Source organism: Macaca nemestrina, assembly GCF_043159975.1.
Source record: "Macaca nemestrina isolate mMacNem1 chromosome 6 unlocalized genomic scaffold, mMacNem.hap1 SUPER_6_unloc_1, whole genome shotgun sequence".
In the NCBI taxonomy this organism is placed as follows: domain Eukaryota; kingdom Metazoa; phylum Chordata; class Mammalia; order Primates; family Cercopithecidae; genus Macaca; species Macaca nemestrina.
In genome coordinates, this window is record NW_027257564.1 from 355,745 (window position 1) to 382,768 (window position 27,024).

A 27,024-nucleotide genomic window follows, 5' to 3' on the forward strand; every position below is an offset into this window, starting at 1 on the left:
AAACTAGAATAAAATACGCCACGTCCTCCTTTGCACACACTCCCAAGCCTCCCATCCCACTTCCCGGCGCTGACCCCATAAGAACACTTTCTGCACCTTTCCAGGTATTTTCTATCCTCCTCAAGCACAGAGCCACATTCAGAGTGAATTTTTTTTTTTTTTTAACAGAAACGGCACCAGGGCAGATGATGTTTTTTTGTACCATTTCTTTAGTTTCTTGGGCATTTTCCGCACCAGGACAGATGGGCTCTGCTCTCCTTCCTCCCCACCGAAAGCTGCCTCATAGCAGCCACACACAGAGCTGTAAGCCCTCGCAAGACTGTGGGTGTCTCGGGGTGCCCCATGTCCCCAAAGACCAAGGGGTCACAGATCCACACTGTCCAACAACACTTCAGACATGGCCTCGAGCCTGGGAATCCTGCTGGCCAGCCCAGGCCAGCAACAGAATAGAGGTGTGAGAGGTAACATTTGCACTTCTTAAAAAAAAAAAAAAAAAAGGCAGATATTCAGTGCCACATTTAAAATGATCATGGCGGCCAGGCACAGTGGCTCATGTGTGTAATGTCAGCACTTTGGGAGGCCAAGGTTGGCAGATCACTTGAGGTCAGGAGTTCAAGACCAGCCTGGCCAACACGGTGAGACCCCTGTCTCTACGAAAAATACAAAAATTAGCTGGGCATGGTGGCAAGCACATGTAATCCCAGCTACTTGGGAGGCTGAGACACAAGATTCTCTTGAACCCTGGAAGCAGAGGTTACAGTGAGCTGAGATTATGCCACTGCAATCCAGCCTGGGTGACAGAGCAAGACTCTGTCTCAAAAATAAAAATAATAAATAATAACAAAAGAAAAAATATATATGCATTCCTAGTCCCTTGGAGCTGCAGCAACAAAGCTGGTGATATATTTTGGGTGTTTCTAATCAATGTTTTCCATGAGCTACACTGCAAGTCTCAACCTTGACCCTGCTACAGTAATCCTCTATTACAAATTAAAACAAGAGCCATAACTCTGTCTCCTACTAAAATATTCTAATTGAGACATGTTAACAGAATACATTTCTTTGGGTGAGAAAGTATCCACCAGGGTGGGGAACAGACGGCCCACCGATTGTGCTGTGGCCCTAACCACCAAGGACTCATGAATCATCCACAGCAAGGCTGGTGACTCAAAAAGAACACTAAATTGCTCTTTGACATTAATTCTTAAACCTTGAGAAACCAAAGTTCTCTTTGTAACAGACTTGAAAAAGGATGAAGTCAGAAGTAGCTCAGCAGAGATGCACCAACTCTTACCTGGGAGAGACACCCCTTGCTAATCACGTCTGGATTAACGGATGTGCTAAAAGCATCTCTTCCAACAGAGACACAGACTGCAAACAGGAATGCCATGAACACCTTCCCCAGATAACCCAGTCCTGACCCATCCACCCCTCAGGAGGTCCCCAGGCAAGTCCAATAAGGAAATGACCCCACAGCAGATTCAGGTGCAGGCAGTGAGGGTAGTGGCGTCAGGGAATTCCGCCGTAAACCTTGGCAGCACGCAGGGAGGTGTACCAAGCTGGACAGGTGAAGTCAAAAGTGCAGGATGATCTGGCCATTCCAAATATGCAGGGCGTTCCAATTTTGTTAAAATGAAACCCAGCCTTTGAAAAGGCCTGGACTTCCCACAATGTGTGGTATTTATAGTGTGGAGGGCACTGTAGAGAAGTTATCAGAGGGTTCATGACGGCAAGATCCACGGAGGCTCTGCCATGTGCCAGGCATGAGACAACAATTTACATAAAACACCTCATTTCACCCTACACAGAGTCCACAGACTGCTCCACAGTCTCCCAGGTAAGAGTTGGTGCATCTCTGCTGAGCTACTTCTGACTTCATCCTTTCTCAACTGCTTCATGTTTCACCCTACACAGAGTCCACAGACTGCTCCACATTTCACCCTACACAGAGTCCACAGACTGCTCCACATTTCACCCTACACAGAGTCCACAGACTGCTCCACATTTCACCCTACACAGAGTACAGAGACTGCTTCACAGAATACTACCAAAGGGGACCATCAAATGATCCCCAAGAAGTAATGAGCGCCTTAAAAGTAAGAAAGCCAACCTCCTCCCCCTCTCTTAACTCCCTCTCCTCATTTCCGCAGAACCAAAGAAATATGAAGGGCCAGTGACGCCCCACTGAAGAACGCTCTCCTGGTGGTTACACTCTGTACATAGGGAGCACAACACTGCTCCGTGCTGCATGAGGCTACTATTCTATACTACACTAGTACGATCTGTTTGTTCTATTCTATACTATTCCGTTCTCTATGATAGAATACTACAGCTTCACTCCATACTATAAAATACTGTACTATCTGTTCTATTCTATTCTATTTTCTTCTATACAGAAAGGAGTTAGCCAGCTTGCTTTAGGCAGACAGTAAGGGAAGGTCCCAGAGAGCCTCCAGTCCATGTTTTGTGCAGATAGGGGGACTTGCACGGGGGGCTCGCCTAAACATGCTCACAGCAGACTAAGGGTCCCCATGCACACGAGGGAATGGGGTGAAACCACCAGATATTTGCTCCTTAGACAGCGAGCCCAGCCCCATCAGCTTCTATATAAAAGCCCTTGTAGTCAACTGGGAAGGGGGCGACCAGCAACCTGCTCTCAGGACCCCTCTTTTCGCTGAGAGTTTAACTTTTAGCTTAACGAGTTCCACTGCACTCACTCTTCGATGTCCCCGTGCCTGTTTCTTCCTGGTCATGAGACAAGAAACTAGACCCAGCTGAGCTAAAGAGCAAAACTCCTGCATCAGTGCTACAGAACACTATCCTCTCTGTTCTGTGCCATGCGACTCTACTATTCCACACCACACTACGTAATATTAATACTATGCTGTGTGTTCTAATCTAGACTGTATTATGCTATGCAATACTACGTCATTAGTTCAACTGTATACTCTACAATACTATCCCACTTGTTCTATTCTAGACCATGTAATACTATTTGTCCTATTGTATACTATACTACATAATGTTACACTGTTTCTTCTATTCTATGCTACCCTATATAACATTATGCTATTTGTTCTATTCTGCGCTACTCTATATAATTCTATTCTGTTTGTTCCATTCTATACAATACCTTGCATCATTTTACCATGTTCCACGATACAAGAGTACAGTCAGTTATACTTTCATAATCTCTTTTCCAAGCTCTTACCCAGTAAGAAATGTGATGTTTTACTATGCCTCACATAAATGCACATTTCATGATAATCAATGCCATTTCCTATGGTTGTAGAATTCTGTCTCTATGATTCTACTGATACGGCTTCTTTGGGCTTTTCTGTAAGTCCTTTGCAGTGTCTGGTTTCCTAGTGAAAAGATGACTAAGGTCCCGATAAGATCCTACAAAACCAGCATTCACACAGGCTCACCTGTGTGCACACTGCTGGACTCCGTGTTGAAGGAGTGACAGGAAGACAGACGGCTGTCGGTGGATGGAAGGCAACAAGCACAGAGTAGATTCCAGAACTGAGACATGTACCAAGGCTCTGGCACAGCTGAGGGTCAATCCCAATTCTAGCCTCTCACAGAAAGGCAGACGAGACTTAGCACAAAGAGCACGGAACTTTGCTTTAACAAAGCAAATGCTTACCATCCACTGTGAGGAGCTCAAGGAGAAATGGCAGTAGGCTCTACTAATGATACTGCTTTAAAAAATGGAAGGGAGAGGGTACATTTTCACATGGGCCATGTGGAAAGTTGGCTGGACTTGCCGCTGGACCTGACACTGGACCTGCCGCTGGACCTGCCCCTGGACCTGCCGCTGGACCTGTTCCTGGACCTGATGCTGGACCTACCGCTGGACCTGACGCTGGACCTGACGCTGGACCTGCCCCTGGACCTGCCACTCGGTCTGCTACTGGACTGCTAACAAATGCTGCAGATTTTTATGGAGAGAAAAGTACAATGCGTCTGAGAGCAGCTGTCCCAGCTCTGGATGAAGCCGGCAGAAAAAGGAAGCAGCAGAGACGCTGGTATCATTCAGTGGGCAGAGTCAATGACCCTACTCTAAGTCCAGCAAAGCTCAACCTGCATGTCTGCAACTAGAAATAACAATCATAAGCCAGACCTCCTGACAAATACCATTGACCCGCTGTAATTCTGGGTGGTGTCTTATGTCCCATGTACAGGAAATCATTCACAAAGCCTTTAACCAGGAAGTACTAACATGACTTTTAATGCAATATAACAGCTTTGCACCCATTTAACATATATTTAACCCCAGTGGTATATTTAAATATATATTTTATAGAACATCAGGCATGTTTACCTAATGGCTCGAACTTTCACAATGTCTCTCTCCCTGAGAGGACAGCGGAGGATCCCATGCACTGTCTCCAGGAACATGCCCCTCCCAGAGAGGATTCACAAATCAAATGTGCACATGCATGCATGCACAGACACATATCACACACACACACATACACATGGACACGCACACCTACATGCAATACATACATTCACACATGCACACACATTCACATAATCACATAATACCACCACATAACACATGCATACACATACACACAACACTCAAACACACACGCACAAACATACAACACTCAAACACACACGCACAAGCATACACACAACACTCAAACACACATGCATATACGTACACATTCTGACACACATACATATGTAAATGCATAGACGTAACATGCACAAATATACATGTATAACTATATACACATGAGCATCCATGCATGCCTACTTGCACATATGTGCAGTCATGCCTAAACATGTAACACATGCACACACATACATGCAACACAAATACACATGCACACATATACACATGCATGCACATGTACATTACACACAAAGGCACACATGCATGCACAACACATATACATGCAATACACACTTTCATACACATAAATGCAAACACACATACTTATATACATCCCTCAAAGACCCCATTATTCAATTCTAAACAAAGTGGTTTATCCCCCAAATGTACCTTCTCGTAATTAATAAGCTCTACTGCACATTTCTTGTTTCAAATAATGAGGTCTCACACACAGCACACACACATTTATACTCCAATACGTGTGAACATATAAATAGAAATAGGCACACGGGCACGAAGACCCTCTTCTGTAAAGGTATTCTCAAACTTGAACTGAACGAATTCTGCTAATTATAGTCAGAGTCAGCAAAGATATATATTTGACCTCGGAATGAATATACTCGTTCTTTTCGTTACCCCTGGCAACAGCAAGAATGTAAAACAGAGTTGTGCGATACCATGTCACTTATTCAATCCCACTTCCTGGGATCTGACCCACTTGGAATAGCGTTTCTGTCTGAGTGATTTCCTTCTGACTAAAATCATGAGATATTTCCTTCTCTTCCTGCTTTCTCTTTCCCAGGCCTTTTCACTGCCCTTTCATCATCTCGGAAACTAAATCATACTTGTCAAAATGGAACGCAAAGAAACAGCCTTAGGAGAGAATCCCACAATGGAATGGACCCAAGAGAGGAAAAAATATTCTTTTTGAAAATGTACAAAAGGAAAAGTCAAGAGGCCTCTCATGACAGAAACAGACGTCAGCATAGCAGGTCGCTCAGCACAGTTCAGCTCTGTGTATGAAACAGAGATTCTAGTCCTTGTCCCTGTTTCAAGTTCTGTGTATGAAACAGATTCTAGCCCTTGTCCCTGTTTCATGATGTTGCAGTGAAGGTAACAAAACAGACAAAGGGCACAGCTGCAGAAAAGGATTTTAAAAGGATGACTTTTAAAATGTGAGCCTGCTTTTCAAGGGCAAAATGAGGACATTTTCAAGTATATTAAAGCTGATTTATAAGAGATGGGTATAAAGACTCTACAAGGTCATTAGACTTTAGATTTACAAAGAAAACAAATCACATTCTCCTAGCATCACCAGTCAGGTGTTCCACAAATACTAAGAATAGCCACTGCAACGGGGTCCACTATGAGGGGTCAAAACATAACCCACGAAGCATGGCCGAGAGCTCCTATAACCTGATTTCTAGGAATCTAATTTTAAACATCCTCACAGCTAGCACATCACAAAAATACAGAGCTCCAAATGCTGTAACACAAGTGCTAACAACACCTAGCCAAAAATATACGAAGCATTTCAGGCAAAAATCCCAGAATCAGAAGAACACAAGTTTTATAAGTTCTTCAAAAGCCGATGCTGGTTGAGGCTCTTCTGCAGACTTCAACAAAAGACACGCTAGAATTAGCCATTGACGGTAACCCTGAGTCAACACGCACAGTGTTCGGAAAAGCACAAGGCCTGCTCCGGCTTGAGACCCCTGGGAACTTTCTCTGGACCGCACCGAGTGGACGACTTTGAGGACTCAAAATAACCAACAACCAGTCCATGAACAGAGAAAGAAGACTGCAGCCTCCCTGGGGACCTGGCTCCATGCCTGCCCCCTTTCTTCCAGATACTTTTGCCCTTCCTGGCTCCCTCCTCCACCTGGAGATGCTCTGGGTTCAGGCCCCTCTCCAGTTGTGTCTCGGTCCACAGCTGGCTACCTGTGTGAAGCACCAGGCCTTGAAGGACCATCTCCACCTGCTTCCTGCACTTCCCACCCACTTCCACCATGACGCCCAGGCTCTGGCTGCTCTCAGGGATCAGGGCCGCCAGGCTCCCCTCACAGGCTCCAACTGGAGTCCTGCCCCCTGGTTTTCAGCAACACTTGGGACTTTCTCCTGGAAACTCTCGGCTCTGGGCTTTCGTGAACTGCGCCATCCAGCTCTTCTCTGGACTCTAAGCAGGGCCTTTTCTGGGTCTTCCAACCCTTCCTCCATTTCCAAATGTGGGCTTTCCTTTGGCCTCCTCTCTCCAGACATGCACGCCTCACACTCTGGCTACTTGACCTGCACTTCTACCTAAGAGGCTCCCAAATGCTCCCTGCTCCAGATTTTCCCCAAGCCTCCTCCTGTATTTCCAAACTTGCAGCTTGCAGTGGTGTCTCTAAGTATCTCTGAGTCAGGTCCACACTTGCTTCTCCTGATTTCCGGCAAAGCGCAACGGCGACCCCGGGGTGCAGACTCGCAGCTTCATCCGCCTTCCTGTACTCCCTCTTCCCTCCTGACCCAGGCACCGAATTGCTCAGCTCACTGGCTGCCTTCTCTCCTCCTCCGGCCACGGCGAGTGCCCTGCATGAGCCTGCCCTGTCACCCCCCGGCTCCACGGCATGCCGCACATCAGAGACACGATTCTCTCCGAAACCCTCAGTGGTTCCCTAGTATCCCACAGGTAAGGACTTCCACATTCTGGCCCCAATCTAACTTTCTGGCCTCAGATATGCACATGCATATTTTATCTATGCAAAGAGAGTACAGGTCTCACACCCGCTCTCATTCCTGGGCTCCTAGCTCCTCTTAAAGGTGCTGTATGAGGTACCTATGCACTTTCCAAACACTAACTGAATATGGGCTTGGAGAACACTTACTTGATAATTTTGTGGCATTGTCGGATAACGTGGACAAAGTGAGAACTACGCAGGTGTGTGGATGCTGCCTTGCCCAGACCTCACTTACCCAGACACTCCCAGATGCTCAAGGTGACCAGCCCTATTGGTGCACAGGCAGGCACAGGCTGCACCCCCACAGCTGGGCCCCACGAGCTGAACTATAATTACGAAGCAGCTGTTTGCTCCTAAATCTGTTTATGCTGGTGCATTTGTTACACATTACTGAAACCAATAAAGTATGACTCCAAAGAGTGAATAATTGTATGAAAACTAAGTTGGATGCCTTTCAAAGACTTAATATAGGGGAATTTTTTTTTCATTTTAATCTTTTTAAAATTGCTATCAAATTAGGTGTGAGCAAAAAATATATACAATGTTTGAGGAAATAATTTTTAACGGTTTCATATCTAACATACCTTGCTTCTCTTGTGTTGCCTATTCTCTTCTAGAAGAATAAAAACTGTGGCAGGCCTGCGATGGCTGTGGTTGAGGAAAGAGGCCACAGCCACAGCCAGCAGAACCATGCTCAGCAGCAGCCTAGCCCTACGTGGAAGAGGCATGAACACCCTCGGGAGAGGTGGATGTGCACTAACGGTTCCCAGCTCTGACCTCTTTGATTAACTGAATGCGGTGATTGGTTTTATCTGAACGTCAGACAAAAGGGTGTCTACGTCCAGGAAAGACTCTAAACACTCTGGACGCTGCTGGGGCAGATGGTGACCTTGACCCAGTGATACCACTCTCCAGTGGGCAGCCAACCCAGTCTCCTAATCGTAAAGGACATTCATAGCAACACTACGAAAAAGAAACACTACTGTTCTGACCCAGAAAAGTGAAATTTAAAACATAAAATACACAGGTTCTAACTAAGAGGCAGACAGACCGGGCACGGTGGCTCACGCCTGTAATCCCAACCCCTTGGAAGGCCAAGGCGGGTGGATCACTTGAGGTCACGAGTTCGAGACCAGCCTGGTCAACATGGTGAAACCCCATCTCTACTAAAAATGCAAAAATTACCCGGATGTGGTGGCAGGCACCTGTAATCCCAGCTACCTAGGAGGCTGAAGCAGGAGAATTGCTTGAACCTGGGAGGTGGAGGTTGCAGTGAGCCAAGATCATACCACCGCACTCTAGCCTGGGCAACTCCTTCTCAAAAAAAAATAACATAAAATAAAATAAAAGGCAGACAAACAAAGGAGATTTCCTCTGATCTTAAAAACAGAAGTATTTGTTTCACAGCGTGGATAATTGAAGATCTGCATAGAAATCACCTAGGGTCCCTCCCTCCCTCACAACAGACTGGGATAGAGGGAAGGAGGGCAGGAGGTGGGCCCCTTGTCCACGAGAGCCTCCTCCCACCCCATCCCCTTCCTCAGGAGGGCAGCCTGCCCACTGCAGGCTCCCTTCTCCCAAGGTAAGACCCTGGCGTCTCTACAGGAACACCCACCTCCCTTCCCTGCAATCCACTCCAGCTGCTCACGGCCAGTCAAGGGGGGCACTCTTCAGAGAGGAGCAAACGGTTTCGAGGACAGCCTGAACTCCAACGTCCCAGGTGTGGCTTTCCAGGAAGCACAGAGGAAGGATGCAGGTCCCGAGAAGGAGGAGGCACAGGAGGACGACGAGAGAGAAGAGAGAGAGACAAGAGAGGCAGACTGCCCAGCGGGGGGCTGAGCACAGGACCTGGCTGAGACCTCCTGGGGAGGGGCAGAGGCAAACAGGCTGCTTCTTCTAGGCTGCTTGGGAAGATACAAGCTCAAAGGGGCTGCAAGGCAGGACTCACTGAGGAGCAGTCATGTGGATGCCCCGCCTCTCACATGGCACACACTGACAACATGCAACTCACATGCAACACAACACAACACGCATGTACAATGTGCTTATACAACACTGACAACACACACTGCACACAAACACACACAACCTATACAACACATACCCAATACATGCAACTCACAACACAATGTGCATTTATAACACACTCATACGACACATAACCAATACATGCAACTCACAACACAACATGTGCGTACAACACACTCATACACACATACAGCACACGTAAGTTACATACAACACAACACGCATGAACAATGCACTCATACAGCACACACAACACACAACTCACATACAACATGCACATGCAACACACTCATACAACACACAACACTCATACAACACACAACACACATAACTCACAACACAACATGCACACACAACACTCATACAACATACATACAATACATGCAACTCACAACATACACATACAACACACTCATACAGCTCACGTACAACACATGCAACTCACGTTCAACACAACATGCACGTACAACACACTCGTACAACACAACACTCATACAATGTACACACAATACATGCAACTCACAACACAACATACACATACAATACACTCATACAACACATACAACACATGCAACTCACGCACAACACAGCATGCACGTACAACACACTCATACAACATATAACACATACAACATACACACGACACACACAACTCAACACAAATACATGTACAATTCACTCACAACACACAACACTCATACAACACACAACACATGCAACACACAAACACATGTACAACACACTCATACAACACACAACACTCATACATCACACACAATACATGCACCTCATATACGACATACACATACACACATACAACACCCAACACTCATACAACATAGAAAGCATGCAACTCACAAATACACGCACAACACACTCATACAACACACAACACTCAAACATACAATAAGTGCAACTCAACACAATATGCACATACAACACACATACAACCCATGCAACTCACATGCAACACAACACACTCATACAACACATTCATACAACACACACTATACAGATTCTAAGTATGAAATAGAAAACAGCACACGCACAGTTTCTAAATTTGATGAAAACTTTTTTCAAGAAAGTCGTCCAACATTCAAACTGGTACCATGTCCTCATTTTCAGCTGCTGTTCAGATTCAAGCATTTTTATCATCTACTCTATGAATTATAATAATACAGCATAAACCCATTTTTCATTTTACAACCACTTTGCTGTGGGGTGCTCCAAAACAGGGGCCAGGAGCCTCAGAGTCGTCCCTCGGAACAAAACACAACCGACACTCAGAGGCCAGGAAGGGAACTCGGGGGGTGACACACACTCTCTCATCTGCAGAGCTCTGCTTCAAATACTTTACACGTAACCAGGGCTGGAACGGGTTGGTGAGGGTACAGACATGGCAAACTGAGAAGAAACTGGCAGGTGGAGAAAGATCAGTCAAAATCCAAGGAAAAATGCTGAACATTTTCCACAAATAGTTCACACAACAGATGATACTCAGGCTACTGAAAGTTTACTGAGAGGGGTCTTGCTCCAAAGAAAAAGTTCTCTCCCAAAGTTATCAAAGTTTCACAGCAGGCACCTGCCCCCAACACACCATCTTCCGAGGGCCTAGGAGTCAAAAAGAAGGTAAGACAGTAGTAAGGGTACAGGGGGAGGAGAGCGGGAGGGGACCGAGAACTCGGAACCAAGAGATGGGCGGACACTGAATGCCTGACTCCAAGGTTATCACCTCAGAAAACAAGTCTGTTTAAGTCCGTAGTAACAGTGTTAGTACTTTCACTGAACCTGCACTCAACACTGGAGAACCTACCTGTGTTATGAAGACGATCTGAAAAATAACATTAATTCACAATGTAGAGTGATGATTCAGCCACAGAAAATAAAACTGACATAATCCACTACAAGTCACACTATGTCTTTCTTTAAGACTGGTTTATGATGCAGAAAAGAGGCAGTTTGAGATCTAAAATACTTAAACTGGCAAACACCTTGTTTCCCTGAATTCTCACAACCGTGGCACCAGCTAGAGTAAGACAGAGTGGTTTTCAGAGCTTCCAGAACAGCAGAACAGATCAATCATAAATATGCAAAAGTGATCTGAAGACAGAATTAATTAATATTCCACGTTTTGGCTTAAACTAGTCATGTGATTTCCAATAAGTGGGAAACATTCACACCAATTTTTATAAGAAAGTTCAATGTGAACACATAGTACAGAACATTGCCTTTGTTTTGGAATTTATTTATTTAATATGACAATTTCATTTGTATTTAGTTATTCTTGATGTTGAATGCTCATCTTTATTAATGATGAGCTACCCATTTTCTGACTGAGGAAACAGAAAATTGTCACTGCCTAACAGCAATACTCAAAACAGCCTGTATGAAAGGAAAAGGTATATCTGTGCGCACACAGATGCATACACATGCATACACGTACCTATACATGTACACACGTGTGTACATATGTGCATACACATACACACATACACGTGTGTGCATGAGCGCACATGCATGCACACATACGCACATACATGCATACACACGCATATGCACATACACGTACACTCATATACACACATACATATACACACGTACACATGCACACACATACATGCATATACACGTGCACATGGACACGTGGACACGCACATACACACGCATACACACATGCACACACATGCATGCGTACATGCATACGTAAGTATCACCTCAGGTACGTGGATTCAAAATTCTGATGCAAACAAGAATAATTACAAAACAGGGTAGGGTGTCAACAAGTGAGAATTGAGATGAAAGTTCTGATATGTTCCAGAGACAATACGGGAGGTCGTCACATCACATAAATATCTTACCCATTTTAAACGTGACAATTCCTGCCAACATCGGCCTGGATTAAGATGATTTCATTGACATAAGGAACAGAAAATATAATATTTATTCTAATGAGATTCTGTAATCATTACATTATTTTCACAATTATAAGTAATCACTAAATAACTTCCTCCCAAGGGTCTAAAAATAAAAATAAGATAACAAAAGAAGGTCACAGTCCTGACAGCTTTATCATGCAAATCACAACTGTGAAAATCAAGCATGTTTTTTAGACTATGCCCTCCTCAAATATCCTTCCTGGAATTTTGTACCAGTAATGGCTGGTAATTAATTGTTATACCAGCTGGAAAGTATATCATTTGGGGTATGTGAAGTAAACATGTAAAGAGAAATGACCACACACACCTGAAACCAGGCCTCATTTCACAACTGTTTCCTACTTTCGATTTGCTTAGTTTACTTCATGAGGTATCTCGAGGAGAGAAAGCAGAGCTGGGATCTGCCCTGAGGCTGCTTCGGGAAGAGCTGGGTGGGCACCAAGACCCTCAGACCGAGTGCTGAGCTGCGTGGCTATGACCCCATCACTGCAGCTCCCCAAGCGTGTGTCCCTGTGTGCCACGCAAACCCCTGCCACACAGGTGACACACGCCACACGCCTGACACAGGCTCAGCACACAGGGAGCGATCAGTAAGTGGTGACTAGAGAGAAGTGACGGCCTTCAGCGTGGACGGAGAAAACAGGCCACAGACTCACAGAGGAAACGCCACAGATCCACAGACGGAGAAAACACCACAGACGCACGGAGGTAAGAAAAGCGCCACAGACGCATGGAGGGAGGAAAAGTGCCACAGACGCAGGGACGAAAGAAATGCCACTGACGCACGGACGGAAGAAACACCACAGACACATGGATGGAGGAAACGTGCCACAGAGGCACACACGGAGAAAACAGGCCACAGATGCACGAACGGAGGAAACGCCACAGATGCACGGACGGAGGAAACAGGGCAGAGACGCCCATACACCAGTGTGGAACGTCGGACAGGAACGTCCCGGCCATGCACTGTCCACTCCCCCTAGAGACTTCCCACCCCAGAGCACTCAGGATGGCTGTGGAGCGCCTGCCACGCACCCCAGAGGCGAAGCTGGGGAGCCAGAGATGAACAGGTTCACGTCCATCAAATGCAGCTGCAATCCCTGTAATAACTGCAGGTCACTATTAAACAGAAGGGCACCTCACTTGGAATAAAAGCACTCTGCATGAAAGAACTAAAGATTGGCTGGAGACAGCTTAGAAACCGTCACCATTATTCTTGTTAGTGACAGCGAAGCTTCAAGAGTGGTCATTTTTCCTGTAGAAATCCCATAGAGGTGATTCCTGGAACTCATTTAGAATATTTCTTTCCCAGAAACCACACAACCAAGAACTTAATAGTGCCGTCTCTTGACCAGAAAGATTCAGATTTCTGATGAAACTAAACCCTGTCCAGCCTCCTGATTCTAGAAGATGCTATACAGAAAAGCTAACTCAAAGGGGTCTCATTTATTTTGTCGTCTATGACACATATAAAAAAAATTTTTAAATATACAAAAAATGTAGGAATTGTACAGTGAATACCCATGTGTCTACCCCCTGGATCACAGATTAGATTTCAATGTAAAGTTCTAAAGGTTCCCAGCTAAGGAAATGTGCAGTGTAAGCCTCTATCTGGTTAGAACCAAGGGGAATGGAATGAGCTTTCCCCAGCCTTGCTGCTCAGCTGGGAGGGGCTGCCACAGCTCAGCCACCCCACCCCAGAGCACCCAGGATGGCTGTGGAGTTCCTGCCACCCACCCCAGACGTGAGGCTGGATAACCAATCGCGGTGTTAAGAATGAGCCAGCCTTTAGAGGCCATGTGGTCTATACTTGAATAGAAAATGTTCCAGGAAACTAAACATTCCAATGCGTGCGCTGAATTCCTAACCATTTGAAACCCAGGCGCCTCATCTATATACGAAGAATAACGCTCTCTCCTGGGAAAGCATTTCAGAAGGACGAAAAAGGATCCACATGAGAGCAGCTGAAAACTACAAGGCATCATGCAATTATAAGCCTTTTTCTATATCTTTGTTTCAAGGAATGTCAGCATTCTAAATATTGCAGTTCATCCCACATCACCTTTCAGGAGCAAATCATAACGATCAAAACTATCAGCAGAATCACTACCAGCTCAGTCGCCACGTGCTTCTTCTTCCTGCATGACAATTCCTGCAGAACGATGGGACCATCCCAGAATGGCTCCCTGCCATCATGTGCCCATTCTCCTTCCCCAGGGAGCTATTCCTGTACTCATGGGGCATGGGAAACCTGTATAACGTCACCAGAAAGTCCTTGTTTGACTTACACACTTCCCAGAAGGGCTGATTTTATCCAGAATCCTAACTGTGTCAAACACTAAACCTAAAAAATCATCAAGAAACCAAAGAAATGTAAGGCCAGGTCCTGCCCCGGGTGCATGGCTACTAGGGGAGAAATAGAAAATGAGACATGAAAGGAAACTTTTAAGATATTCAGACCATCACTGGATGATTCCAGGAACCCATTACAGATCATTGCTCTTCCTAATAACAGGAAAGAAATTCTAAAATCCCAACAGGCATGGTGAGTCCCTCACTTGCATGAAGTCAAAATAATAATCCATCACTCTCTTCAAAAGGACAAAAGAAAAACTCTACTTCCTCTTCATATTAATTTGTGTAAAGCAACTTAAGTGAGAAAATCTTAATGTCTGGACTGTGATATCAATAGCAAAATAATCCCAAGATTCCCAATTAAAAGATACAGACGGGCTGAATGAATTTAAAACAAGAAAAACTGACTATATGCTGCCTACAAAAAACTCAGTTCAGCCGCAAAGACACACATAGACTAAATGTGAAGGGATGGAAAAACACATTCCACATTAATGGAAATCAAAAGTGAGCAAGAGCAGCCATATTTATTTCAGATCAATCACAATTTAAGTCAAAAACTGTAAAAAGGAGACAAAAAGGTAATTATATAATAAAGAGATCAAAATAGCAAAAGGATATAATAATTATGAGTATATGTGCACCCAACAACAAAGCACTCAGATATATAAAGCAAATATTAGTAGATCTAAATAGAAAGAGAGGTCGGGCGCAGTGCCTCATACCTATAATCCCAGCATTTTGGGAGGGATGTGGAGGCAGGTGGATCACCTGAGGTCAGGAGTTTAAGACCAGCCTGGCCAACATGGTGAAACCTTGTCTCTACTAATACAAAAAATTAGCCCAGCATGGTGGCACATGCCTGTAATCCCAGCTAATTGGGAGGCTGAGGCAGGAGAATCACTTGAACTCAGGAGGTGGAGGTTGCAATGAGTTGAGATTGCACCTCTGCACTCCAGCCTAGGCAACAGCAGCAAAACTCTGTCTCAAATAAATTTATATATACATATATATATACACACACACACATATATATATGTGTGCGTATATATATATATATATAGAGAGAGAGAGAGAGAGAGAGTGAGAGAGAGAGACAGAGAGAGACAGGGAGACACCAACACAACAATAGTAGGAGCTTCAAAATCCCACTGTCAGCACTGGAGGTCATCTAGACAAAAAATAACAACAAAACATCAAATTTAAAGTCCAGTGTAGACCAAATCGACCTAACAGACATTTACAGAACATTTCATCCAACAGATACAAAATGCACATTCTTCTCCTCAGCACATGGAACATTCTCTAGAATCCACCACATGCTAGGCTACAAAAGAATTCTCAATACATTTTTTCTAAAATTGAAATAACATCTAGGATATTCTCAGACTCTAACAGAATAAAGCTATAAATCAACAACAAGGAACAGACACTTCTCAAAAGAAGACATTTATGCAGCCAATAGAGACATGAAAAAATGCTCATAATATAGAATGAGACCACCACTTCTCCTGTTGTCTTTCCCAACTTTTCCCCGTCTCCCCTTTTCCCTAGTTTATAAGACAGGAGAAGGGGAAGAAAACAAAAAGTTGGAAGGAAACAGAAGTAAGATAAATAGCTAGATGACCTTGGCACCACCACCTGGCCCTGGTAGTTAAAATAATAATAATAATATTAACCCCTGACCAAAACTACTAGTGTTATATGTAAATTCCAGACATTGTTTGAGAAAGCACTGTAAAACGTTTTGTTCTGTTAGCTGATGCATGTAGCCTCCCATCATGTTTTGTCTGCGGCTAGTCCTGCTACAATAATCACTCGCCATCAGAGAAATGCAAATCAAAACCACAATGAGATACCATCTCACACCAGTTAGAATGGCGATCATTAAAAAGTCAGGAAACAACAAGTGCTGGAGAGGATGTGGAGAAATAGGAACACTTTTACACTGTTGGTGGGACTGTACACTAGTTCAACCATTGTGGAAAACAGTGAGGTCATTCCTCAAGGATCTAGTACTAGAAATACCATTTGACTCAGCCATCCCAATACTGGGTATATACCCAAAGGATTATAAATCATGCTGCTATAAAGACACATGCACATGTATGTTTATTGCGGCACTATTCACAACAGCAAAGACTTGGAACTAACCCAAATGTCCATCAATGACAGACTGGATTAAGAAAATGTGGCACATATACACCATGGTATACTATGCAGCCATAAAAAAAGGATGAGTTCATGTCCTTTGTAGGGACATGGATGCAGCTGGAAACCATCATTCTCAGCAAACTATCGCAAGGACAGAAAACTAAACACCGCAAGTTCTCACTCATAGGTGGGAAATGAACAGTGAGATCACTTGGACACAGGAAAGTAAACATCACACACTGGGGCCTGTTGTGGGGAGGGGGGAGGCGGGAGGAGGGAGGGATAGCATTAGGAGATATACCTAATGTAAATGATGAGTTAATGGGTGCAGCATACCAACTTGGCACGTGAATACACAGGTAATAAACCTGCACATTGTGCACATGTACCCTAGAACACAAAGTTTAATTTAAAAAAAAATCAACAACAAGGAGAACTTTCAAAACTGTATAAATACATAGAAATTAAACAATATGCCCTTGAATAGCCAATGGGTCAATGAAGAAATGAAGAAGGAAATTTAAAAATTTCTTGAAATAAATGAAAACAGAAACACAACATATCAAAGTTTATGGTATACAGCAAAAGCAGTATTAAGAGGAAAGTTTATAACAATGAACTCCTACATTTAAAAAACAGATTTAAAATAAACAACCTAACAACGAACTGCAATGAGCTAGAAGAGCAAGAACAAATCAAATCCAAAAGTGGTAGAAGAAAAGAAATAACAAAGATCAAAGAGGAACTAAATAAACTTGAAACTAACAAATATAAAAATGAAGAAAAAAATGTTGGTTTTTTGAAAAGATAAATAAAATATACAAACCATTAGCTACACTAAGCAAACAAAAAGAAATCCCAAAGAAATAAAATTAGAAACAGAAAAGGAGAACGGTAGTTGATACTACAGAAATACAAGGGATCATTACAGACTATTTTGAACAATTGTATGTCAACAGATTGGAAAATCTAGAAGAAATGGATAAATTCCCGGACACGTACAACCTACCAAGATGGAACCAAGAAGAAACGGAAATCCTGAAGAGACCAATAATGAGTAACATGTATGACTAAGTAATAATAAAAAGTCTCCCAACAAAGAAAACCCCAGAACTAGGTGACTTCGCAGCTGAATTCTACACATTTTTATTTCAATTCTTCTCAAACTATTCCAAAAGTATTGAAGAGGAGGGAATCCTGCCAAGTTCATTCTTCAAGACCAGCATTACCCTGATACCAAAATAAGACAAGGGCACAATAAAAAGAGAAAACTATAGGTCAATATTCCTGATGAACACAGATGCAAAAATCCTCAACAAAATACTAACAAACTGAATCCAACAGCAAATCAAAAAGATTATACGCCATGATCAAGTGGGATTTATCCCAGGATGCAAGGATTGCTGAACCAACACAAATCAATAATCATGCTACATCACATCAACAGAATTAAGGACAAAAACCATAATATCATTTCGATAGATACAGAAAAAGCATTTGATAAAATTCAACGCTGCTTCATGATAGAAAGTCTCAACAAACGAGGCACTGAAGGAAACATACCTCAACACAATAAAGGCCATATGTGACAAACCCACAGCTAACATAATGGGGAATGGGGAAACACTAAGAGCTTTTTCTCTGAGATCTGTAAAAGACAAGGACGCCCACTTGTGCCACTCCTATTCAACACAGCACTGAATGTCCTAGTCAAGAGCAGTCAGGCAAGAGAAAGAAATCAAGGGCACCCAAAGTGGAAAGGAGGCACTCTAATTGTCTGTTTTCAGACAATGTGCTCTTATATATTTAAAAAAAAAAAAAAGACTCCAGCAAAAATCTCTTTGAACTGATAAACAAATTCAGTAAAGTTACAGAATACAAAATCAACATATAAAAATCAGTAGCATTTCTATAGACCAACAATGAGCCAGTGGAAAAAGAAATCAAGAAAGCAATCCCATTTAATTACAAAAATATAAAATAAAAATAAAAATACCTCAGAAGAAATCTAACCAAGAAGGTTAAAGATCTCTATGAGGAAAACGATATTCTACCCTCTGAAGGTAGAACAGTGGCTTCTAGAGACAGGAAAGGGCGGCGGGAAGGCAGAAAGGGAGAGGTTGTCTAATGGATACAAAATTACATCTAGATAGTAAAAATAAGGGTTAGTGTGCTATAGCCTTGTAGGGTGACTATAGTTTACAATTTATTGTATATTTTCAAGCAGCTAGAAGAGAGGATTTTAAATATTCCCAGCATTAAGAAATGACAAATGTTTGAGATGATGGACATGCTAATTACCCTGAGTTGCTAATTACACACGAAAAACATGTATTGAAATATCATACTGTATCCCATGGATATGTACTATAATGTGTCCATTAAAAATAATAATTGTTAAAAACCCAAGGGTCATTTCTCATGTGTCCTATGTCAGTGTTGTGGTCCATTGCTGGAGACCTAGCCATTTGCAAGTAAGACTATAGTCACTTGAGCTGAAAGCAAATGAATCGTCACAAAAATTACCACTGGCACCAAGTCTTCTTTCCAGAATTTCCTGCCCACAACACTGCCACAGTCACTGTGGGCAGGAAAGACACACTAGCACCCAAGTTTCAACCCCAGTACAGTTGATGCTTTTATTTCTCTGGTTTGGAATAGGTGTGTGTTCCTAATTTACGTCTACTCCAGCTGTCCCCTTGCTTAAATAGCTTCTTAAGGATAACTTCCTCTTACTAAATTCCAACAGCTTCTGAGCATCCATTATATTCTCCAAAGTAAATAAAAAGAGAAAATGTGTTGAAAGCCTGATAATGTTCACTTAAGAATCCAGCATGATGTACAGCTTAAAATGGCTACTCCACCTTGTTCCTTTACATCACTTTTAAAGTACCCCCAGTTATTATACATAATTGAAGTCATAATTTCTGCAATACCATTAGGTCCATGAACGGTGGGGCCAGGGGACTTCAAAGTCTGTCTCCGATTTTTTTGTTTTTAAAAAGGAAAGCTCATGAGAGTAGGTAATGAAAATAAATATTCACACAACTCGGAAGAGGGGATGGTGAAACATAAAGCTCCAGCCTGGCACAGGTGTCCAGCCAGTGAGGGTGGGGACACAGACTCATACGGTCCCCACAATCCCTCAGAAGTGCCACAGACAGGTGGGTGGCCTGAGACAGAGCCAGGATCCGAATTCCAGGAGCTGTCTGGCTCATGTGCACCGCATGTGGTCCACAGTGCACGAGGATGCCCAACGTCACCAGTCCCGGTGCAGAACACAAGAATGCCCCATGGCATGAGCCCCCGCTGCACAGCATAGCCCGAAGGTGCCAGCTCAGACTCCTACACACGCTGGTCACCAAGGCACTGCCCTCCAGGAAGGAGGACCCCAGAGGTCGTGGCAGGGTGAGGTTCTGCTCTTCATCATCCCCGAGCAGAGGGGAAAGTACCAGCAGACATTTGGGGAGCCTCTACACGTGGTTCTGGGACTCTGAGTGGAGGTTCAAAGATGTCCCCAGGTACGCCAGACTCAAACCTAAAAAAGACCCATTCTTCCAGATATGCCCAGACTGGAACCTATATAGGCCATCCTTCCTAGCTTTTCTCTGGAAAAGCAGGCTTAAAAGAGTATCGACTAAAAGGCGCCACCAGGAAGACAGAAGTCCTATCTTTAAAAAAAGATTTTTTTTTTTTTTTTAAAAGAGGCACTGAGGCTCTCACCCATCTGAGCACAGAGTACATGCTCGGCAGCATCTGTCAGAGCAGAGCAAGTACACACATGCTCTCCATGCCCTGTGCTCCCAGCACCCGTGCTCCCCGCACCCATGCTTCACACGCCCGTGCTCCCCACACCTGTGCACCGGGCATCCGTGCTCCCCACACCCGTTCTCCCCGCACCCATCCTCTCCACGCCCATGCTCCCTACACCTATCTGTGCTCCCCATGCCTATGCTCCCTGCAGCCGTGCTCCCCGCCCTGTGCTCCCTGCGCCCATGTCTGCTCCTCGAGCTCTCTTCCACTGGTTTCCTCTGTACATCCCTCTTGATAGACACTGTCACCTCGAATCACCTGGCTAAATGGAGGTAAAGAAAAAGTCTAGAGTAGCACATTGGAGGACAGAGTGGAAGTGGTTATTTACCAAGCAGGGCTATGAGATGAGCGCATCTGATCCCCATTAATCCTGACGGTCAGTTGATTAGCCCTGTTCAACAGCTGGGGACACTGAGGTGTGGAAGGACGGGCTTGCTTGCCCCAGACGATGCTGACAGTGTGGGCCCAGCCCAGTCCCACAGCCACCAGGAGGAGGCTCCTCACTGGGCAGGCGCGGAGGTGCAGCCCAGAGAACGCTTGGGACCCTGGCACAGACTCCTCAGGAAGGAAACAGAGAAAGGCCCACAGAGACTCAAGCAGCACAGAAGAAGGTCACCCACAAGTTAAAAATAGATGTTTGTGCTTTACCGTCCCAGAGTGCTAAAAATCCAACCCACTCACACGCACAGCCTGACGTGAGCCTGGCCTCCTGCAGCACTGGGCTAAGCGAGAGACGTACCTGCCTCTCTCCCGACAATAGCAGACTTGGCAGCTATTCTTCAATGTACTTGACACGCTTCCGTGAGGATTAAGCGACACTCTGTCGACACTGGCTAAGTTTAATCCTGACACAGCCAACCATCTAGATCTGCAGTGAACAAACAACTTACTTTGGATGATTCTGCCACTAACAAAGACCCTGAATCTCCCACCAAAGCTTAGTGACACGACTTACCTTTCTGTTTTCATTTCAGGTACACTGGCCCACATGATCTAATTTACCTGCTGATAATGCCTTGGAAAGACCACCAGGGGGCCCCACACCATTTTCAGCTTTAGAGGGATGTGAATTTCCCTTTGATGAGAAAGGTGATGGGGAAATAAAACAAGGATCCAAAACAGATGCCTGTGTGTTTCCTGGGAGTGATAAAGTCAGGAACTGCCTCTGTGTGTCAGGCGAGGGAGTAACAGAGACAATGGCACCAACTCCTGAGACAGAGGACCTGATGCATGGTGCAGCCACCGCCTGTGGCCAAGGAAATTCCAGGGAATGTAGACCCCAGTTGCATGGTACAGCCACCATGTGCGACCACAGAAATTCCAGGAATGCAGACCCTCAGTCACATGGTACAGCCACTATCTGCAGCCACTGAAATTCCAGAGAATGCAGACCCTCAGACACATGGTACAGCCACTATCTATGGCCATGGAAATTCCAAGGAATGCAGACCCTCAGTCACATGGTACAGCCACCATATATGACGACGGAAATTCCGAGGAATGCATACCCCAGTCGTATGGTGCAGCCACAGCCTGCAGCCACAGAAATTCTGGAGAACGCAGACCCCAGTCACATGGTACAGCCACCACCTATGGCCATGGAAATTCCAGGGAACAGAGACCCTCATTCCCATGGTACAGCCACCACCTATGGCCACGGAAATTCAGGGGAACTCAGACCCTCAGTCACATGGTATAGCTACCACCTGTGGTCACAGAAATCCTGGGGAACACAGACTCCAGTCGCATGGTGCAGCTACCACCTGTGGTCACAGAAATCCTGGGGAACACAGACTCCAGTCGCATGGTGCAGCCACCACCTGCAGTCACAGAAATTCCAGGGAATGCAGACCCCAGTCACATGGTACAGCCACCATCTATGGCCACGGAAATTCCAGGGAACATAGACACCAGTCGCATGGTGCAGCCACAACCTGTGGCCATGGAAATTCTGGGGAATGCAGGCCCCAGTCTCTAAAGTATGAACTTCACTGCAGTGAATGTGGAAGAGTTTCTCTCTGTGCAGAGCTCAGTATCCAGAAGGGAAGATGGCCCCAGGAATGCCTTCCTCCTCTTCAGAGCTCAGGGCCTAGGGCTGACACCCTTGGGAGGGGTCCTTGTTCAGCAATTGTGCCTGTGGAGGGTCCCCCAACACTCACCGTGCACCTCCTAGGAGCGGAGGCTACAACAGGGAGCCAGAGACCAAGCTCTGCTCAGACAACAGTGAGCTGATGGCCTTCCACTCTAAGTTCAAGAGGGACCCAGGGACCAAGCTCTGCTCAGACAACAGTGAGTTGATGGCCTTCCACTCTAAGTTCAACAGGGACCCAGGGACCAAGCTCTGCTCAGACAATAGTGAGCAGATGACCTTCCACTCTAAGTTCAACAGGGACCCAGGGACAAAGTTCTGCTGAGACAACAGTGAACTGATGGTCTTCCACTCTAAGTTCCAACTGCATGGAATGTGTATTCCATGAATGCTTGTTAAATGAATGATTCATATAAGGTCATCTGTGCTGACCTTTGCTGGTCTGCTGACTGTGAGCTTCAGAGCATAGGCCTCATTCCTGGAGCAGCCAGCTCTTCCCAGAGCGACGGCCGCTGCAGGGCAAAGCCCAGAGCTTCTGTCCTGCAGCAACACACTCAGGACCCTGCGCTGGGCACGCTGGGGGCCTCTCCAGCAGAAGATCCTCAGCCCTGACCTTGCAATACCAGTGAACCCCAGGGGAGTCCCAAGTGCTCAAAATCATGTAAATGTCCATTGTGATTTAACATATCAATTTTAGAAGAAAGGGCATATTGCCACCTCCCTCCTCAAACTAGGGACTATAAATCGATCCATCACCCTAACTGAGACTCTACCTTAAATTCTGCTAAAACTACCATCCAAACACTCAAATTTACATTAGCGTTAAGGGAAAAAAAAAAAACTAAACCAAACACCTGTAAGAAACGGTCAAGTAACCTGTGATACATCAACCCAAAGATTAAACATGAAAACAATGAAGTAGCAAGATATTAAAAGAATATAAACTCTATGTACATCATGGCCCAAGGTTCTAAAATTACACAGAGACAAAGACTGGAATGGAAGGGGGATATGTTTACAGATACATTTTTTATTTTTTAATTTTTAATATTACTTCTCTAATGTATGATTTGACTAACCAGATAATTCAGCAAAAAATAAAAAAATTAATTATGCCTATAGATAAATATGTAAAGAATCCTTCTCTTTGATGCCAATGGAATTAGTTTGGGTCTGACCCACAGTCTTCAATCTTTTAATTAAGACACAAAAATCATCTTTCAAGCTGTTAGGAAAAAAAAAAGAAGAAGATTGAAAACCAGGAGCCCAGAAGAAAAGGACTCGCTATGTATCACAGCGTCTCTCCACGCCTCTCCACCCCGGACAGTGCTCCCTCTTTCCCCATTTTCATACCTACTGCACAAAACACTTAGTAAAGAACTATCTCAATTCATGAGTCACACAGCACAAAGGGCCAGTGTCGCTGCCAAACATACCCTGCAGCCCCAAAACGAAGAGGCAACTGGTTCCTTCCTTCCTCAGTGAAGGAAGAATGAGAGGCTGCTGGTTGTCATTTTAAATCTCACACCTCAATGTCTTAGCACTTTCCTGCTTTGTTGGTTTCCAGGGCTTATTAAAATTAACCACCCCCCCCCCCCCCGCTGGATATTGAAGAAAGAAAGCAGGACGGTTGTGCAGGCTTCCAAGAGGCAGAGAACTCCTTCCGCGGCCACCTCTGTCTTTCTACCCACAGCAGCCGGGTTTACCAATTAGTCTCCCTTAAAGAGCAGTTTATGCTCATCGAGAACAAATGGATGCAATTGCTTCTTTTGAGATGCAGCAAGTTTTGGACCCTCAGCAAAAAAAAAAAAAAGAAAGAAAGAAAGAGAAAAAACAGGGCACTGGCACAACAGTCATAACCTCTGCGTGGCACACACACAGAAGGAAAGTTAAAGCCCTGGAGGCGGAGGCGTTCGGAAAGGGAAGGTGGAAGTAGGAAGGACGCCCACGGGATAGAGTGGTCAGAAACAGACCACCTCACCAAAGGGCGCCTTAGACGTTCCAGAGGACAAAATGCCCCTCTTTCCAGGGTAAACACCCATTTGCCAAACTCAGCCAGTGATGGCAAGCAGGAGTTTGTTTTTTTTTTTAAGGCGTCTGAGTAACGATGACAAGAGCAAGAAATGAGCTTAATAATGGGACTGACAGGGCCCTGGGCTGGTGACTCTGCTGATGTGCACAGCATCAAAACCCAGGTTCCTCAATGCGCTCCCTCTGCAGTTCAGGACAGCACTACAACTCACCCCATCAATCACTGCTTAAAAAATCAGTTCTAAAAAAAGACGACCCATTTGAAAGCAGCCGGAGGAGGAAGACAGAGAGTGTCTCACAGAATCCAACCGCTTGTAGCCTCGGAACCATAACAAGAATATGAAACTAGCGGGTCCAGTGTGAGGCAGAACAGAGATGCCGTCACGGCTCTCAGGAGGCTGAGCGGGAAGCGCATGGCTCAGGCCCCGCAACGCCCTAAGGGCGCCTGGAGCAGCCCACAGGCCTGTGTCCTTCGTGTGGGTTCACCTTCCTAGTTTCCTGGGTAAATTCAATGTACAGCATTTATTCGCCAAGAAAAGAACATTCAAATCAAACTACTGTCATAACTCTGAAGGGCTCTTAACACTCCAGTCCACACGTTCAAAAGCCCACAGATATCAGTGCTGCCACTGTGCAGGTAACAATGTTTTGGATGCATCATGCACGTAACCAGTAACGATGTTTTCATGTTTTCCGTAGCCATCTCATTCAGGATACTAAAATGATCTGTGACGACTTGATACTTAGTTATCTGTGATTTTCAGATAGATTTAACGAGGCTACCTGGCCAAGAAGGCCTCACCCTCCTGAACCCGGGCACCAGTGCCCCTACGTGCACCCGGGGCCTGGGGAGCGCAGTCTCCACCACCTCCCACTCTTCAATGTTAAATGTCCTCCCGGCGCGCCTGCGTCGTGGGCCCAGGCTCGGGCCCCTCCTGGAGAGCCCTTTCCACATTACAGGACAGGGGAAGCCCAGAGCCCGCGCTGCGGCGCCGCTGACGTCCCGGAGTCCCCGCTTCCTGGTCCTTCCCGTCCGCGGAGGCTGGCGGGGAGGGCCTGGGACCCATTTTAGTTTTCGGTTTTGTCACGAGCCGGAAGGCGACAGCACATGCGAGCGCAGGAAACCCTTTTTTAAAATCTTCCAGCGGAAACGCGAGGGGCTGCCGGACCGCCTCGGAGACGCTAGGCGGGAACCCAGAGCACCCCTGCCGTTTCCCGCATTGCAGCAGCCGGGACCCCGCCCACGCCGCGGGGGGCCGGAGGCGACAGGAGGCCCGCCGGGATCCGGCCGTTTCTTCCTCGACATGCTGGGGGGTGGCGTGGGGCGGAGTTGGGGTACGGGGGCAACTTAAGAAGTGATCGCGCTGTACCCAGGATTCGGAGGGGAAGCCCGGCCCCATCCTACAGCTCAGAGGCAGAACGACCCCGGAAGGTGCTCCAGGCGACCCCCTCTACCAGGCTCAATTTAAAACATAAACCGGAGAGGGTGGAAAGCTCACTATTTTCCGAATGGAGGTTCCTACCGCCATGTTCCTTCCTCCTCCGCCCCACCCGGCAAGGACCCCGGGGCTGCCTTGCCGGCTCCCGCCGCCCCGCAGGTACCCCTGCCGCTCCCGGGCACGGGCTTCTCCCCAGTTCTTCCCATCGCTTCCCCGCTCTTCTCCCCAGTTCTTCCCATCGCTTCCCCACCTTTCCCCGGGTCCTCCCATCGCTTCCCCCTCTTCTGCCCGGTTCCCCCATCCCCTTCGCCGTGCTCTCCCCTTCTCCCTCTTCTCCCCTTCTCCGTCCGTCCCTCCCTCGCCGCCCGGAGGGGGGCACGCACCTTGAGCACGTCCCCCGCTGGTCAGCACGCCGATGGCCTTGCCGGTCCCGGAGAGGTGCTCCAGGAACTTCCGCAAGGAGCCCTTGGGGGCCCGGGAGTCGTCCGCGTCCAAGGCGAGGAGGCCGAGGGCAGCCGCTAGTCCGGGTGCGCAGCAGGCAATGGAGACCCTGCCGGCGCGCGCCCGACTCCGAAACGCTGCCCCGCCCGCGCCCCCGCCCGGCCCTAGCGCCAAAGGGCCTTGACGGGCGGGGCCCAAGCGCACGGGAGGGGCTGCGGCGGTGGGGGCGCGGCTAGGGGCAGGGGCAGGGGCAGGGGCAGGGAAAGGGGCAGAGAAAGGGGCAGGGGCTGGCCGGGGGCGGGTGTGGGCAGGAGGACCTACGCGGGGGTCGTCGTAGGTGGCTGCCGCGCTAGCGGTGGGTGAGGTCGCGGAGGCGGGGGTAGCACCACAA

The 27,024-nt window shown here is 46.1% G+C and overlaps 1 long non-coding RNA gene across 3 annotated transcripts in view; it reads right to left on the reverse strand.

Moving 5' to 3' along the window:
* The window catches only part of LOC139361089 (uncharacterized), a 130,665-nt gene extending 103,892 nt beyond the window's left edge, over nt 1-26,773 (reverse strand). Inside the window, exon 1 of one of the 3 annotated variants that reach the window (XR_011618644.1) lies at nt 26,576-26,773. This is a non-coding gene — a long non-coding RNA (uncharacterized lncRNA). Of the gene's footprint in view, nt 1-8,962; nt 11,176-26,575 lie in introns of those variants that run through there. The other 2 variants (XR_011618643.1, XR_011618646.1) reach the window with 2 other exon arrangements.
* Nucleotides 26,774-27,024: the final 251 nt, after the last annotated feature.